The sequence below is a fragment of the Ornithorhynchus anatinus genome, chromosome 5 (genome assembly GCF_004115215.2).
Source record: "Ornithorhynchus anatinus isolate Pmale09 chromosome 5, mOrnAna1.pri.v4, whole genome shotgun sequence".
NCBI lineage: Eukaryota > Metazoa > Chordata > Mammalia > Monotremata > Ornithorhynchidae > Ornithorhynchus > Ornithorhynchus anatinus.
Window position 1 is genome coordinate 67,371,495 of NC_041732.1, and position 18,284 is coordinate 67,389,778.

The 18,284-nt window shown below is 44.7% G+C and overlaps 1 non-coding gene across 1 annotated transcript; it reads right to left on the minus strand.

Annotated features, from left to right (window-relative positions):
* Positions 1 to 14,569: 14,569 nt before the first annotated feature.
* On the minus strand, positions 14,570 to 14,707 carry LOC114812569. Its single transcript, XR_003760220.1, has one exon. It is a non-coding gene; the product is annotated as a small nucleolar RNA SNORA7 (small nucleolar RNA).
* Positions 14,708 to 18,284: the final 3,577 nt, after the last annotated feature.

An 18,284-nucleotide genomic window follows, 5' to 3' on the forward strand; every position in this document is an offset into this window, starting at 1 on the left:
CTTTCCTCCTGCAGAATCCTTCTCTGGGGGAGGGGAGAGAGGGGGGCTCCAGCAAGAAAGGTCCCAGTCCCGGGACTGGGGCCTTTGACAGCAAAGCAGGAGATCTAAGACTGGTTAACCTCAATGTGGGTCTAAGGGGAAAGATATGGGAAGCAAGAGTCCCACTCACCCCCTGATTATGCAGGGTGTGGTTTCTGATCAGCAGCACCAAGTTCCATGGGAGCAGAGGGGATTCTCTCTCCGTGAAAGCAAAGGGTGAACTATCTACAACTGCCCAACCTGCCCAAAAGCTATGAACCCTATCACTGGCAGTCCTTGGACCTGGAATTGGACCAGAGAATAATAAAAATGCTATTTGTTAAGCCTTTGCTATGTGTCACCCATTATTCTGAGCACTGGGGTAAATATAAGCAAATCAGGTTGGATCAATCCCTGTTCCACATGGGACTCACAGTCTTAATCCCATTTTACAGATGAGGTAATTGAGGCCCACAGAATTTAAGTGACTTGCCCACTTAAGCAGACAAGTGGCAGAGATGGGCTAGAACTCAGATGGGTAGTGCTATGGAGGCAGTGTATCTTGTACCCTCCATTTTTTTTCTTTTGGTATGATATTTATTAAGTGTTTACATTGTGTCACACACTTTACTGAGGTCTGGGGTAGATACAAGCTGATCAGGTTGGACACAGTCCCTGTCCCACATGGGGTCTCACAGTCTTAAACCCCATTTTACAGATGAGTTAACCGAGGCACAGAGATGTGAAGTGACTTGCCTAAGGTCACACAGCAGACAAGTGGTGGAAAGGGGATTAGAACCCAGGTCCTTCTGACTCTTAGACCTGTGCTCTATCTGCTAGGCCATGCTGCTTCTCACTAGGCCAGTCTGGTTCTCAGTTCCATGGGGAAAGAGGGGATTCTCTCTCCACGAAAGCAAAGGGTGGACTAGTTACGACTGCCGAACCTGCCCACAGAGCTATGAGCCCTACCACCGAGCAGCCTTTGGACCTGGAATTGGGCCAGAAGGGTAGCATTATGGAGGCAGTGTAGCTTGTCCCCGCTTTCCCTCTCTCCCCTTTCCCTCTTCTCCTCTCCATCTATCAATCAGTCATATTTACTGAGCGCTTACTGTGGGCAGAGCACAGTTAATAAAACCCCAAATCAATGGGATGCTGGAGCTGGAGGAGAAGCAATTTAGGTTCCTCATGGCTCAGCGTATAAGGCAAACTCATAGCCACAGCAACCACTTCAGCAGCCACTTGTCTTCCTGAGGCTTTGTGGAAGCTTCACTCTGTGGGTGCAGTTCTCTTTTCCGCTGGGGTGATGGAAGACAGGATGGGGTGGGTCTCCCCAGTGTCCCGGAGGAGAGCCGGGGTAAGTTCCTCATGAGGCGGCATGGCTATCCACTGCTAAACCTTAAATACCCATAGGCCGGCATGCACAGGGCATGCCAGGAGAGGGGCCATGGTGTGGAGGGGAGGTGGCAGTTATTTCGTTTGGCTGAGGTGGGAAGGGGAAATCCATTTAGCATTCCCTTGTGTGCAAATAGGACCAATTTTAGAATGTCTTCTCTATTTTATGACTTATAATTGGATTTTTTTAAAGTGTAAGGTACAGGATTTTAGAACCGCTATGGTTTGATATGCTGTGGCATTTCTAACAAATACAGGTAAATCAGCACTGCTTCTCAATCCAGCAATTAAAAAAATGATATTTATAAAGCACCTATTGAATGACTCAGCAGTTATATACATATATGTAATTTATTTATATTAATATCTGTCTCCCCTCCTTTAGACTGTTAGCTCATTGTGAGTAGGGAATTTGTCTGTCCGTTGCCATATTTTACCCTCCCAAGTACTTAGTACAGTGATCTGCATACATTAAGTGCTCAATAAATACAATTGAATGAATGAACGAATGAATGAATGAATGAGTGCTAGGCACTTTGCTAAGTGCTTGGAAAAGTTACTAGCCAGCCCCACATTCCATACCTTCAAGGAACTTTCATTTAATGGAGGAGGCAGACTAAAACATTGTTTTCAGAGAGTGAGAGCCAGAAGAAGAACCAGCTTAAAGCAGAGAGCAGTGCAGACCTATCAGGACAAGACAGATGAACAAATAATTGAATGTATAGCTAAATATATAAATTTAAATTCAACTGCTTCTCAGTTAGAAAGGGAGAAAACTAATGAAAACTCAGGATACAGCCTGCCTAGGATGTCCTAAGCCTAATACATAGGAGCGATTCAAAATACAATTTTTAAAAACAGCTTGGCCTAATCAAGGGGAACAGAGGCCCAAAGACATGGTCCAGCAATACAAGAAACCAGTAATAATAATAATAATAATGATGGTATTTGTTAAGCACTTACTATGTGCCAAGCACTGTTCTAAGCGCTGGAGCAGATACAAGGTAATCAGGTTGTCCCACGTGGGGCTCACAGTCTTAATCCCCACTTTGCAGATGAGGTAACTGAGGCACAGAGAAGTTAAGTGACTTGCCCAAAGTCACACAGCCAACAAGTGGCAGAGCCAGGAATAAATCCCATGACCTCTGACTCCCAAACCCGGGCTTTTTCTGCTAAGCCACGCTGCTTACTTCATCTGACATCAGGCATGCATTCATGCAGCTCTAATCATCTGCTTGAGTGGATTTCCCATGAAGGTTATTCTAGAGTGCCAGTCAGGACAACTAAGTAATGTCTGCTGAGGGACAGAAAAGTTAGTGTCCAGGGTTGAAACAGCGTGTCCCAGGGGAAAGATCTCAGGACTGGAAGTCAGGAGATGTAGGTTCCAATCCCAGATCTGCCGCCTGCCTTCTGTGAGACCTTGGGCAAGTCGCTTAACTTCTCTGGGACCCAGTTTCCTCATCTGTAAAATGGGGATTGAATACCTGTTTTCCCTCCCCTCCCCTTTAGACTGTGTCTGATTTGACTGTATTGCATTCATTAATTCATTCTATAGTATTTATTGAGTGCTTACTATGTGCAGAACACTGTACTAAGCGCTTGGACTGTACAATTCGGCAGCAGATAGAGACAATCCCTGCCCAGTGACGGGCTCACAGTCTAAACGGGGGAGACAGATAGCAAAGCAAAACAGAAAAAAACAAAAACAAGACAACATTATCAAGATAAAATAAGATATTGTATCTACCCCAGTGCCTAATACAGTGCCTGGCACATAGGAAATGCTTAACAAATTTCACAGTTATTATTATCAAATTAGCCCAATTCTGATAATCTGCTGTTTTATAGAACCTTTTCAAGGCACCCATGCCTAGGCTAACTTGTGGAATACAATGCATTATTTAACTGATTCTTTATGTCTGTGATGTGGAACAGAGAGTTATTAAGCAATGGATGTTAGTAATTAGAATAGTGATGTAGGCAATGAATAATTAGTAGCTAAGTCATCAGTAGAAGTTGTTTGTAGAGGCTTATTTAATCATTTTGGAAGTAAAACCAACTGGGCTCACCCTGCCCTTGTGTCAGGGAAAAGAGCTTGAATGGGGAGGAGGGAATGAATCCTGCAGACTCCTGGAGCCTCTTCATGGGCTGATTTCAATGACCAACTCATGCCCCTTCTTCATTTACCTCCCAGAAGACCCTGGAAGCCACCCCATTAGCAGGGGAAACTCTAGGAACATACAATTAGGTGTGAGAAGGGTAAAAAGGCCAGAAGACTGAAGGAAATTGAGGTTTCTGGGTACACCTGAAACAACTCCCCCACCCCCCACCCCTGTCCCCAGCCCCGACAACTCCTCTGCACTGTGAAGACTGATCCATCATCTAAACAACCTCAGGACCACATTCATTCATTCAATCGTATTTATTGAGCACTTACTGTGTGTAGAATACTGTACTAAGCGCTTGGGAGAATACAACAAACTGACATATTCCCTTTCCACAACATGATTTCATTTTAGAGGTGGGGAGATAGGCATTAATATAAATAAATCAATTACAGATATGTACGTAAGTGCTTTGGGGCCGAGAAGGGGGATGAACAAAAGGAGCAAGTCAGGGTGGTGCAGAAGGGAGTGGGAGAAGAGGAAAGGGGGGCTTAGTCTGGGAAGACCTTTTGGAGGAGATGTACCCTCAATAAGGCTTTGAAGTGGGAGAGAGTAATTGTCTGTCAGATTTGAGGAGGGAGGGTGTTCCAGGCCAGAGGCAGGAGGTGGGTGAGGGGTTGGCAGCAAAATAGACGAGACTGAGGCACAGTGAGAAGGTTATCATTAGAAGAGCGAAGTGTGTGGGCTGAGTTGTAGTAGGCGAGTAGTGAGGTGAGGTAGGAGGGGGCAAGGTGATAGAGTGCTTAAAAGCCAATGGTGAGGAGTTTTTGTTTGATGCGGCAGTGGGTAGGCAACCACCGGGGTTCCTTGAGGAGTGGGGAATCTTGTCCTGATCATTTTTGTAGAAAAATGATCTGGACAGCAGAGTGAAGTATGGACGGGAGTGGAGAGAGACAGGAGGCTGGGAGGTCAGCAAGGAGGCTGATGCAGTAATGCAGGCAGGATAGGATGAGTGATTGTATTGATGCCTTAGCAGTTTGGATGGAAAGGAAAGAACTGATTTTAGTGATGTTGTGAAGGTGGGACCGACAAGATTTAGTGATGGATTGAGTATGTGGGTTGAATGAAAGAGAGGAGTCAAGGATAATGCCAAAGTTACGGGCTTGTGAGATGGAAAGGTAGATAATGGGTGTAGTCAACTCGCTCAAGGAGTTTGGAGAGGAATGGTAGGAGGGAGATGAGATGGTAACTGGTTGAAGCTTTGAGGTCAAGAGAGGGGTTTTTTTTAGGATAGGAGAGACATGGGCACGTTTGAAAGCAGTGGAAAAGAAGCCACTCGAGAGCAAACGTTTGAAGATGGCTGATAGGGAGAGAAGAAGGGAGAGTGCAAGTGTTTTGATAAAGTGCGAAGGAATGGGGTCAGATAATAATAATGTTGGTATTTGTTAAGCACTTACTATATGCCAAGCACTATTCTAAGCACTGAGGTAAATACAAGGGAATTAGCTTGTCCCAATGGGGCTCACAGTCTTTATCCCCATTTTACAGATGAGGTAACTGAGGCACAGAGAAGATAAGTGACTTGCCCAAGGATTTAGTGATGACAACTGACAGATGACAAGCAGTGGAGCAGGGATTAGAACCCACAACCTCTGACTCCCAAGCCCGGGCTCTTTCCACTGAGCCACACGCTTTTCCGATGTGCAGGTGGAGGGAGTGGATTTTGAGAGGAATCAGATCTCCTCTAAAGATAATGCTGGGAAAGATGGGAGGGTTGAAGAGGGGGCAGGAGAGGGGAGGTACTGAGAAGGGGCAGGGGAGATTTTAAGGAGATCGCACCTGATAGTGTCAATTTTCTTAATGGTGGGGCCTGTGAGGTAGAAGACAGAAATTACAACTTAATCCAGTGATATCCTGAGAAGCTGGTTAAATTGTCCTTAGGGCCTTGAGTGTGAAGGGGCCAGTAATTTGGAGTAAAAAGGCTGGGCAACTGAAGAACCAAAAAGCATTTTCATGTAAAACTAAACTAATATAAAAACCCATTAGGGATGGAACAGCTTTAGTAGGTAAGGGAATTTGCTTCTGGACCTTATCAGATTCTCCCTCTCTTTGGGGTTTTGTGGGTCAGCTTTGAGGCTTTCCTTTTACTAGGCACATTTCTCTATGGAGAGTTGTGCTCTGGAAGTGTTTACTGCAAACACAACATTCCAGGGTGAGGATTTGTGACCGGAAAGTGACAACATCCAGGCTCCATTTCAGGGGTTGAGGTTCAGCACTTCAGGAAAGTCTGAACAGCTGTGTACTCATTTCTTATTTTCTTCCATGGTGGTGGAGGATGGTTCCCTGTTTATTGTAGAATGCATATGGTAATTAAATGCCACCCAGCAGCATTGGTCTCTGAGCGCAAACAAACAATTGTATTTACTGATCACCTACTGTGTGGAGAGCACTGTATTAAGCTCCTGGGTGAGTACAATATAGCAATATAAAAGACACATTCTCAGCCCACAACATAAAGTTGTTCCCGGTATTGCCTAGGGAAGTGGGGATGAGGGGTCAGATTAAAGGCAAAGGACATTTATGGGGGCTGGAAGAAGGAAAAGTAAAGCCTCAAGGGAGGCTAAGAGGAGGGGTGATCTTGGGTGCACAGATCCTCAAAATCCTGATTATGTAACAAACTTTTCCTCCCAACTGTAAAGAAGCTGATGGACTCTGAATCTATTTTTCAATCAATCATATTTATTGAGCTTTTACTGTGTGCAGAACACTGTACTAAGTGCTTGGGAGAGTACAAAATAACAGAGGTGGTAGACATATTCCCTGCCCACAATGAGCTTACAGTCTTATTTCACCCTGATGGAGAAATTCTGGAGGTTGGAAAGTCCTAGATTCCACCCCAAATTATTTAACATATTCCTGGGTCTTTCAGTTAAATTGATCTTTAAATTAAATTTCAATTAAATCCTGCACATGCTCCCCAGCATATCATGGATGAAGAAAGTAAATCCATGTGAATGTTTAAGTCTCTGGTGAGACCAGAGAGGAGTTAATAGCTGTGGTTTGATTCATCAGGCTCTCATACATTCCTAGGAATGGAGAGGATCTCTTGAGATCCATTCCTCTGACTTTAGGCTGCAGCGCACTTAATCCATTCCAGAAAAAGAGTGCCGTATCCAGCTCTTAAAAATCTCCAAGAAGAGTTTTCATTTGGTGTTTAGGTACCGGAAAGAGGGAAATATATGGGGAGGAGCAAGTAGGGCAGGTTTGGGTGAGACAAGGCAAACTTCAAAGAGCCAGTGGGTTGGGAAAACCTCATTTGGGGGTGTCTTTTCCTGGTATGAGGGAGAGTGGGAGTCAAATCCAGTCACCCCACATATCCAATCCGTCACCAAAACCTTCCCGTCTCACCTTCACAACATTGCCAAGTTCTGCCCTTTGCTCTCCATCCAAACCACTACCTTGTTAGTACAATCGCTCATCATATCCCGACTGGATTACTGCATCAGCCTCCTTTCTGATCTCCCATCCTCCTGTCTCTCCCCGCTTCAGTCTATACTTCACTCTGCTGCCCAGATTAACTTTCTACAGAAACGCTCTGGGCATGTCACCCCCCTCCTCAAAAATCTCCAGTGGTTGCCTATCAACCTTTGTATCAAGCAAAACTCCTCACTCTTGGCTTCAAAGCTCTCCATCACCTTGCCTCCTCCAACCTCACCTCCCTTCTCATTCATTCATTCAATCATATTTATTGAGCACTTACTGTGTGCAGAGCACTGTTATAAGCGCTTGGAAAGTACAATTCAGCAACAGATAGAAACAATCCCTACCCAACAATGGTCTCACAGACTAGGAGTGGGAGACAGACAACAAAACAAGCAAGTAGACAGACATCAATAGCATCAAAATGGATAAATAGAATTATAGATATATACACATCGTTAATAAAATGGAATCTCCTTCTACATCCCAGTCCGCACACTCTGTTCCTCTGGTGCTAACCTCCTCACTGTGCCTTGTTCTCGCCTGTCCCGCTGTCGACCCCTGGCCCACGTCCTACCACTGACCTGGAATGCCCTCCCTCCTCACATCTGCCAAACTAGCTCACGTCCCCCCTTCAAAGCCCTACTAAAAGCTCATGTCCTCCAGGAGGCCCTCCCAGACTGAGCCCCCCTTTTCCTCTCCTCCTCCTCCCCTTCCCATCGCTCCTACTCCCTCCCTCTGCTCCACCCCCCTCCCCCCTCACACAGCACATGTGTAAATATGTACATATTTATTACTGTATTTATTTTATTAATGATATGCATATATCTATTATTCTATTTACCTATATTAATGCTATTGATGCCTGTCTACTTGTTTTGTTTTGTTGTCTGTCTCCCCCCTTCAAGACTGGGAGCCCATTGTTTGGTAGGGATTGTCTCTGTTGATGAATTGTACTTTACAAGCGCTTAGTACAGTGCCCTGCACACAGTAAGTGCTCAATAAATATGATTGATTGAATGAATGAAAAGCAAAACAATGGCTACCCCTCAAAGTTGGAGTCACCAGCCTCCATGCCTCTAAGGAGATAGCAGCCATGCTCGCTAATGCAGCCTGATACCTAGAAACACTTAAGTTTGAAAAGTTTTTTCCTTACACCTCATCAAAATAACACCTGCTGCAATTTAAACCGATTTCCATTAGACAGTAAACTCTTTGTGGGCAGGGAATATGTCTACCAATCCTATTTTATTACAGTTTCCCAAGCATTAGTACAGTGCTCTGCACAGAGTAAGCACTCAATAAATACTATCGTTTGATTGGCTATTTACCTCTTATTTGGGTAAGAAAGCAGGAACTTCAGCTCACCTCATTCTGTGCACTCTTCTCTTCCCATACTTGAAGATTGTTATTAAGCAAGAGTTAGGTATTAGAAAAATGCTTGCTATTTCCTAGCAGAGCTCACTGTTAGGTAGAATTCTTAGTGCTTGCTGACTTAACCTTTAACTTGAGAACAAGAAGTCAGTAAACACCTCATTTCTTCTGTTTAACTTTTTTTTATTGCCTTACTGCATTCTTTCAGTTCATGTTCTCTGGAGCCCCAGCTGGGTCAGCAGAAATCTTTCATGCCGTCTTTCTGAGGCTCCCTAGATCTATGAGAGTCACTCCTTGTGTACCCATTCATTCTGAGCCCCAGGGAAACTGCTAGCTGAGAATGGTCCATTCTAGACACAGTTATCCGCTGCGACTTTTAGAACTGATTTTTAAGCTCCGTAACTCAGGTTGTCTGCTTGAAAAGTAGCCAAAATTATCACCGATTGATTGAAAACCCTTCAGCTAAGTGGAAGGGTTGTTCTATTCCTGAAATATTCAGATAATTGAGGTTTAAATTTTCATCACTGACTTCATTAACAAACATCACAGTCACACCACCCTTAATAAGCCTGAGGCCTGTTTACCTTTGCTAACCTTTCCTCTGCACTGACTGTAAGCACTTTGGGCTCTTCAAAAGAAAGGCCCTATTAAAATATAAGGTGTATTATTATGACAGTATTTGAAAGTGATTGTTTTACAGTATTTAAGTGGAACACTGTTCTAAGTGTTGGACACAGACTGTCCCACATGAGACTCATAGTCCAAGTAGGAGGGAGAACAGATAATCCCCATTTTACAGTTGAGGAAACTGGGGCATGGAGAAATCAGATGACTTGCTCAAGGTTACACAGAAAGCAACTGACAGAATCAGGATTAGAATCCAGGTCCTCTGACTCCCGAGCCCGTGCTGTTTCGCCTAGGCTATGCTGCTTCTCTGTACTATCCTATTCTCTGTGCTATATAAATAGTACACCCAGAGGGTGGGTCCCTGAAATCTACACAGCAGCTTTTGAGCTGCTCACTCACAGAAACAGAGGCTAAGGTTTAGTCTGGGACAGCAAGGCTGGCCAGGGAAAGAGGCTGGATGGGTAGAGGTTACTGGGGAAAAACTGGGAAGGTGGAACTGGGCCAGTTGGGAAAGCAGGGTAGAGTGAGACTGATTGGGAAAGTGATGAGGGCCAGGCCAAGGACAGGTCCAGCAACTTTGGCTTCACTGACACTGTCTTCTCCTGGTTCTCCTCGTATGTCTCTGGCGGCTCCTTCTCAGTCTCTTTCATGGGCTCCTCTTCTGCCTCCCATCCCCTAACTGTGGGAGTCCTCTCTCAAGGCTCTGGGTCCCCTTCTAGTCTACAAACACACTCACTCCCTTGGAGAACTCCTTTGCTCCCAGGGCTTAAACTACCATCTCTATTTGAATGATTCCCAAATCTACATCTCCAGTCCTGATTACTCTCCTTCTCTGCAGTCTCACGTTTCTTGTTGCCTTCAGGACATTTCTACTTGTATACCCTGCCAACACCTCATACTCAAGTTGTCTAAAACAGAGCTCCTCATACTTCCACCCAAACCCCGTCCTCCCTCTGATTTTCCCATGTCTGTTTCCCAGCACCACTATCCTCCCTGTCTCACAAACCCATAACTTTGGCATTACCCCCTACTCATCTCTCTCATTCAACCCACATATTCGATGTCACCAAATCCTGTCCAACTTTCACAACATCGCTAATATCCACTTTTTCTTTCCTCTCTGCCCAAACTACTATGACAATAATGCATGCATTTATCCTATCTTACCTTGATTACTGCATCAGCCTCCTTGCCTCCTGTCTCTCCCCATTCCAGCCTGTACTTCACTCTGCTGCCCGGATCATTTTTCTACAGAAATGTTCAGGCCATGTTTCCCCACACCTCAAGAACCTTCAGTGACTGTCCATCCACCTCCGCATCAAACAGTGAGCTCCGTGCGGAACAGAGATAACGATCTGGTTATATTGATCTACCTCAGAGCTTGGCACAGAGTAAGTGCTTAACAAATATATTTTTGTATTATTATTATTATTACTGTTCTCTGACAGACTTACACATTTATTGTTTTTTTCTGCAAATGTTCTTGGAATATTTCTGCTATAGGGAATAACACTTGTTATAAACTCGACTTTTTGAAAGCATTCATTCATTCTTTCAATAGTATTTATTGAGCGCTTACTATGTGCAGAGCACTGTACTAAGCGCTTGGAATGTACAAATCGGTAACAAATTGGGGAAGCAGAGTGGCTCAGTGGAAAGATCCTGGGCTTCAGAGTCAGAGGTCATGGGTTCGACTCCCGGCTCTGTCACTTGTCAGCTGTGTGACTGTGGGTAAGTCACTTAACTTCTCTGTGCCTCATTTACCTCATCTGTAAAATGGGGTTTAACTGTAAGCCTCACGTGGGACAACCTGATTACCCTGTATCTACCCCAGCGCTTAGAACAGTGCTCTGCACATAGTAAGCGCTTAACAAATACCAACATTATTATTAACATTATTAACAGATAGAGACAGTTCCTGCCCTTTGACGGGCTTACAGTCTAATCGGGGAGAAAGACAAGAACAAAAGCAATAAATAGAAAACAGTGGAAAGAACTGTGTGGTAGCCAAGATTTGTTGTTCTTTTATCCTGGCTCTTTCCTAATAATAATAATAATAATAGTAACAATAATAACTGTGAGTTGTACTATCCCAGCTCTTACTAGAGTATTATATTCCAAGCTCTGTACTAAGTACTGGGGTAGATGCTAACCAATCAGGTTGGATGCAGTCTCTGTCCCACATGGGACTTACAGTCTAGGTAGGAGAGGGAATGGGTACTGAATCCCCATTTTACAGATGAGGAAACCGACGCCCATAGAAATTGAGTGATTTGCCCAAGGTCACACAGCAAACAAGTAGTTGAGCCGGGATTAAAACCCAGGTCCTATCCTGAAATAACTGTTTTCCATCATATTAGTAGCTTCATATTCCTAAGAAGGTGTTAGTCTAGTCACTAATAATATTATTTCAAGCTTCTCTACAGCTGAAGCAGTTCGAGGCCCTAGGTTTCCGCTCTGATATTTTTTCAATTTATTCTTGCCTGGCCTTTCCAGCACTCAGGTGATACTCCACTTCGCAAGCTGGTAACAGACTGTAAAAGGGGAAGGCCTAAGTTTTATTTGTACTGTTGCTTCTCATTCTCTGGTGTTTTGGGAGATTCTGCCTCCTAAGGCTGGAGTGAGGTGAGGAGAATAGATCGCTGAGAATGCCGGCTCCCTTGGCTGCTGCCTGGTAAGTGCTGAGGCTTTGTTCTGTCAGGTGGGGATTGATAATCTGGGGGTTTTTGAAGGCAGGCCCAATGTTAAAAAAAATCTAGCATTTAACAATGGCAGTATTCCTCCAAAGTAAGTCCTATCAAGGGAGCTGCAGTGGAGCTGAACTCTAGCAGAATTTATTAGCGGCTGTAAGATACTTGATCAACTTTTGGCTGAGTTTAAGAAGCCAAAGGGAGGGAGACTCTAGTTCAAATTGGAGATTTTCCATATTTCATATTCATTCTCAGTCAGGAGAAGTGGAAGTCAAAGGCAGTGGTGTTGGAGTAGAATTCTACTCTCAGTTTGTCCCCTGATTCTCTGGGACACTTTTATCTCTCTATAAAATGACAATCATATGTGCTTGTAAATCGATTCTTGGGAGATGTATAAGGGGTGTCACTTGGGCAGAGAGATATATTTAAGTGCCACTGGGTTTCTGATTTCTTATTTGGGCATCCAACTCTGCCTTAATGGTTGTACCGTGTTGTGGGCAGGGAATGTGTCTGCTATATTGTTATACTGTAATAATAATGTTGGTATTTGTTAAGCGCTTACTATGTGCAGAGCACTGTTCTAAGCACTGGGGTAGATACAGGGTAATCAGGTTGTCCCACGTGAGGCTCACAGTTAATCCCCATTTTACAGATGAGGTAACTGAGGCCCAGAGAAGTTAAGCATCTTGCCCACAGTCACACAGCTGACAAATGGCAGATCTGGGATTCGAACCCATGACCTCTGACTCCCAAGCCCGGGCTCTTTCCACTGAGCCAAGCTGCTTCTCCCAAGTGCTCAGTACAGCTCTCTGCACACAGTAAGCACTCAATAAATACGATTGACTGACCATTTATACTGAGATGGCACCTGTGCCATTTTGGGGGTGCCCATTCTAATGATTGGAGCTAGACAACTAGAAAAGTGAGGTGAGGTAGGAGGGGGCAAGGTGATGGAGTGCTTTAAAGCCAATGGCGAGGAGGTTTTGTTTGATACAGAGGTGGATAGGCAACCACTGTAGATTTTTGAGGAGGGGAGTGACATACCCTTAACATTTCTGTAGAAAGATAATCCGGGCAGCTCGTTGTGGTACAATACAACGTGCCTGTTATATTGTACTCTCCCAAGTGCTTAGTACAGGGCTCTGCACACAGTAAGTGTTCAATAAATATGATTGACTGACTAACTGACCCAGGGGCCCTTCCTCCCTGTTGGGTTTGTAGAGTTCTTATAAGGTGGCTCTCATCATTCCTCAGTTCTTCCCTTGTAGGAATAGAGAAGTGGTTTCAGTCTTGCCCAGAGATATGTGGAGAGACACCTGTGGCCCAAGACAATCTGGTGGGTGCTTTGCTCTCTGCTTTCTGGCTATTCCTCTTTGCTTTTGCCAAGGGTTTTTAACCCCATATTGGAGTTGAAATAAGATGGTTTTGGCATGAGTGGCATTGGCTCTCTATAGATCTGACCTGACTTCAGACTCCATGACAGCTTCCTTGGGCCTCAAGTGGGAATTTTGGGCAGCCAGAACACTAAAGACATTTGTCAAATTAGCTTGTAAAATGACACTTTGGCTTTAATTTCTGTATCAGAATCAGAAGTGGGGGATCCTGCCAAGTTTCTAAAATGATATTTATTAAATACTTCTTATGTGCCAACACACTGCTGAAATGCTGGGTTCAATACAAGAAAATCAGATCAGACACAGTTCCTGGCCCACACGGGGCTCACAGTCGAAGAGACAGAGAAAGCATGGAATCATCCCCATTTTACAGGTGAGGAATTTGAGACTCAGAGAGGTGAAGTGACTTTCTAAAGGCCACCCAACAGGTCAGTGGCAAAGCTGGGATTAGAACCCGGGTCTCCTCATTCCCCAGGCCTGCACTCTTTCCATTAGGCCATGCTGCCCAGAAATGGTTTTCCTTCCTCTATACTTCAGGAGGGTGGAATGTCTTGGATTTTGGATAGTTCAAGAAATATTTGTCTATTTATGACTACAGCAGAGAGAGGAATTCCCCAATTGTACCAGTGCTAAATGTCAGACTCAACCACTTCTCCTTTTCTCTGGCTCATTTTTCTGCCTTCTAGTTCCAGATTTACTTGCCTTCTGAGAACCTTTCTTCAAACATGTTTGCACCAGCCAGGTCTTTGTTTTCTGAATTAATCAAACCGTGTTTTCTCTCTTTGGGTGATGGCTAAAGCCTCCAAATTCCAGGGACATGACTATGTATGTATCAGTCAATCAGTCATTCAGTAAATTGCATTTATTGAGCACTTATGACATGCAGAACACTGTGCTAAGCTCTTGGAAGAGAACGATATAATCAAATTAGCAGGCACAGACCAGAGGAAAGAATAAAGTGTGAGTGCTCATAGGAATAAGAACCCTTTTAGTTGAAACAGTATGAAGAGCCATCTGCGGGAAGGTGACTATTAATGGATAATATAATTTGGTTTTGTACCCTTTATTCATCCCACCCTCAGCATCACAGCACTTATGTATAATAATGTTGGTATTTGTTAAGCGCTTACTATATGCAGAGCACTGTTCTAAGTGCTGGGGCCGATACAAGGTCATCAGGTTGTCCCAAGTGGGGCTCACAGTCTTCATCCCCATTTTCCAGATGAGGGAACTGAGTCACAGAGAAGTGAAGTGATTTGCCCACAGTCACACAGCTGACAGGTGGCAGAGCCGGGATTTGAAACCATGACCTCTGACTCCCAAGCCCGGGCTCGTTCCACTGAGCCACACTGCTTCTGGTAGTGTAACCCTAGAGTTTTCTTGATAAAAATATAAACATGGTTTACCATTGCCTCTTTCTGCACAGTAAACTTGAGCCTCGCCCTTGACTCTCTCCCAGGCCACTGCTGCCCAGCACAGGCGAGTTTTGACTTGTAGCTGATTGCCTTCCACTCTCTAGCCACTGCCCAAACTAGGAATGGAATGGGGAGACCTCTGCTTGACTCTCCCTCCCATAGTTGAGACTAGTAGAGTACTGGAAACTCTCCAGTTGCGACCCTACGAGGGGAGCTTGGGAGAGTACAGTATAACAATAAACAGACACATTCCCTGCCCACATCGAGCTTACGGTCTATAGGAGAAACAGACATTAATATAAATAACTAAGTTATACATATATACATATGTGCTGTGGGTCTGGGAAGGGATCAAATGAAGGCACTCTACTTTGTTGCCCCGTTTTCCCCACAATGAATTGTAATCTAAAGGGATGGGGATCTCTGCCTTGTCATGACAGAGGAGGCTTAGTCTGGTCACAAGGATTCTTGCTTGATGACATCCTTGATCACCGATTATGCTTCCCCATCCCTTTCAGGCCGGGGGGCTACACATGGTACAGTGCAAGCAAAGGTTTGAAAATGTAGAAAACCCATTTAGGAGCAAAGCGATGGCAGCAGAGTGCTTCCTCCTGTGCCAGACTGCCATGGGTCAGCAGCCTGTTGCCAGGGTAGCCACTTTGCCTTCACCACCCACATTAGCCAGTTATTTTTAGGATTCCTGGTGAGCTGGGCTCTCTTGCTACATGCCCAGAGAAGAGGAGCAACATGGTCAAGTGGATAGATCAAGGGCCTGGTAATCAGAAGGACCTGGGTTCTAATTCTGACTCTGCCACTTGTCTGCTGTGTGACCTTGGGCAAGTCATTCATTTCTCTGGGCCTCAGTAACCTCATCTATAAGACGGGGATTAAGTCTGTGAGCCCCCTGTGGGATAGGGACTGTGTCCATCCCTATTATTTTGTATCTACCTCAGTGCTTAGTACAATGCCTGGCATATAATAGGTGCTTTACAGATATTACAATTATTATTACATTCAGGCCTAGGTGGTCCTTTCGTTAGAAATCCTCTCCATTTGACAGCTAGGTGAGTCCCAGCAGGAATCCCCCATGTGGGAGGGGAGGGATTTGAGAACAAAAAAGGAGATGGAGGTGCAGAGCCAAAGTTTCATTTTACAAGCTCCTTTGACAGATGTCTTTAGTGTCCTGACTACCCCAAATTCCCACTTGAGGCCCAAGAAAGCTGTCATGGACTCTGAAGTCAAGTCAGATCTATAGAGAGCCAATGCCGCTCATGCTGGAACCGTCTTATTTCAACTCTAACTTGGGGTTAAAAACTCCTGGCAAAGGCAGAGAGGAATAGCCAGAAAGCAGAGAGCAAAGCACCCACCAACGATTGTTTTGGGCCACAGGTGTCTCTCCATATATCTTCGGGCAAGACTGAAACCACTTGTCTATTCCTACAATGGAGGAACTGAGGAATGATGAGAGCCACTTTATAAGAACTCTAAAACCCAATAGGGAGGAAGGGCCCCTGAGTCAGTTAGTCAGTCAGTCAGTCATATTTATTGAACACTTACTGTGTGCAGAGCCCTGTACTAAGCACTTGGGAGAGTACAATATAACAGGCACGTTGTACCACATCGAGCTGCCCGGATTATCTTTCTACAGAAATGTTCAGGGTATGTCATCTCCCTCATCAAAAATCTCCAGTGGTTGCCTACTCACCTCTGTATCAAATAAAAACTCTTCACCGTTGGCTTTAAAGCACTCCATCGTCATCCCCCTCCTACCTCACCTCGCTTCTTTCCTACAACCCAGCCCATATACTTCCCTCCTCTGGTGCTAACTTCCCTGTGCCTCCATCTCACCTGTCTCACTGCTGACCCTTGGCTGATGTCCTACCTCTGTCCTAGAATGCCCTCCCTCCTCAAATCTTCCAGACAATTACTCTCCCCCTGCTTCAAAGCCTTACCGAAGGCACATCTCCTCCAGGAGGCCTTCCCAGACTAAGCCCCACTTTTCCTCATCACCCATTCCCTCCTTCGTCACTCTGACTTGCTCCCTTTGCTCTTCCCCCCCTCCCTGCCCCACAGAACTTACGTATATATCTGATTTTACTTATTTATATTGATGTCTGCTTACGTGTATTGATATCTGTCTTCCCTCCTCTAGACTGTAAGCTCATTGTGGGAAGGGATTGTCTCTCTTTATTTCTGTATCGTACTTTCCCAAGTGCTTAGTACAGTGGTCTGCAAACAGTAAGTGCTCAATAAATATGACTGAATGAATGAATGGAGGTGGAGACAGACATTAATATAAAAAATAAAATTACAGATATGTACATAAGTGCTGTGGGTTGGGCAGGGGGGATGAATGAAGGGAACAAGTCAGGGCAGTACAGAAGGGAGTGGAAGAAAAGAAAAAGAGGGCTTAGTTAGGGAAAGCCTCTTGGAGGAGATGCACCTTTATAAGGCTTTGAAGTGGGGAGGGTAAATGTCTGTCAGATATGAAGAAGGAGGCCTTTCCAGGCCAGAGGCAGGTTGTAGGCAAGAGATTGGTGGCGAGATAGACAAGATCAAGGTACAGTGAAAAGTTTAGCATTAGAGGAGCAAAGTGTGTGGGTTGGGTTGTGGTAGGAGACTAGCGAGGTGAAGTAGAAGGGGGCAAGATCACTGAGTGCTTTGAAGCCCTGCCTTCTAATTCATTCAAGTCACTCAATCGTATTTATTGAGCGCTTAATGTGTGCAGAGCACTGTGTTAAGCGCTTGGAAAGAACAATTCAGCAATAAAGAGAGACAATCCCTGCCCACGGTGGGCTTACAGTCTAGAAGGGGAGAGACAGACATCAAAAGAAGTAAATAGGCATCAATAGCATCAATATAAATAAATAGAATTATAGATATAGATACCTGCGTCGGCCCCCTCGTGTGGTAGAAAGGCCAGCACCAGAATACTAGTGGGTCACCTAATATATGACTGACTTGGATCATTAAATAAAAGCAGTGTGGACTAGTGGAAAAAACACGGGCCTCAGAGTCGGAGGACCTGAGTTCTAATCCTAGCTCCACCACCTGCCTGCTGTGGGAACTTGAGCAAGCCACTTGACTTCTCTGTGCCTAAGTTTCCTCATCTTTAAAATGGGAACTCAATACCTGCTTTCCCTCCTTTTTAGAGTGGGAGACCTACGTGGAACAGGGACCATGTCCAAACTGATTATTTTGTAGTCTACACTAGCTTTTAGTAGTGTTTGGCAAATTGCAAACACTTAGCAAATACCACTATTATTATTAGTAGTAGTAGTAGTATCAATTTTTAAAAAGCTTGGAAAACCAAAACTGGCCCATCTGAGGCAAACAAAGAGCATCTTGGTAGGTTATTCTGACTCACGAGGATCTGAACTAGCCTCAGGCCCAATCTGTATGGATAACTGGCTTCACTAGTAGAAGAAGCACGGGCTTAGAAGTCAGAAGACCTGGGTTCTAATCCTGCTCTGCCAGTTGCATTTGTGACTTTGGACAAGTCAGTTAACTTCTCTGTGCCTCAGTTTCCTCATCGGTAAAATGGGGTTTCAATAGCCTGGACTCCCTCCTAGTTAGATGTGAACCTCATGTGGAACAGAGACTGTGTCCAACCTGATTATCTTGTATCTACTCCAGTACTTAGAACAGTGCATGACACATAATAAGTGCTTAACGATTATTATAATTACTTTGGCTTTGAGATAAGGTGTGCTTCTGCTCATTGGCATCACCCGAAGCCACCTTGGTCTTCTCTGTTTCAGGGTAGTTGGTGTTGCCTGGGCTGTACCG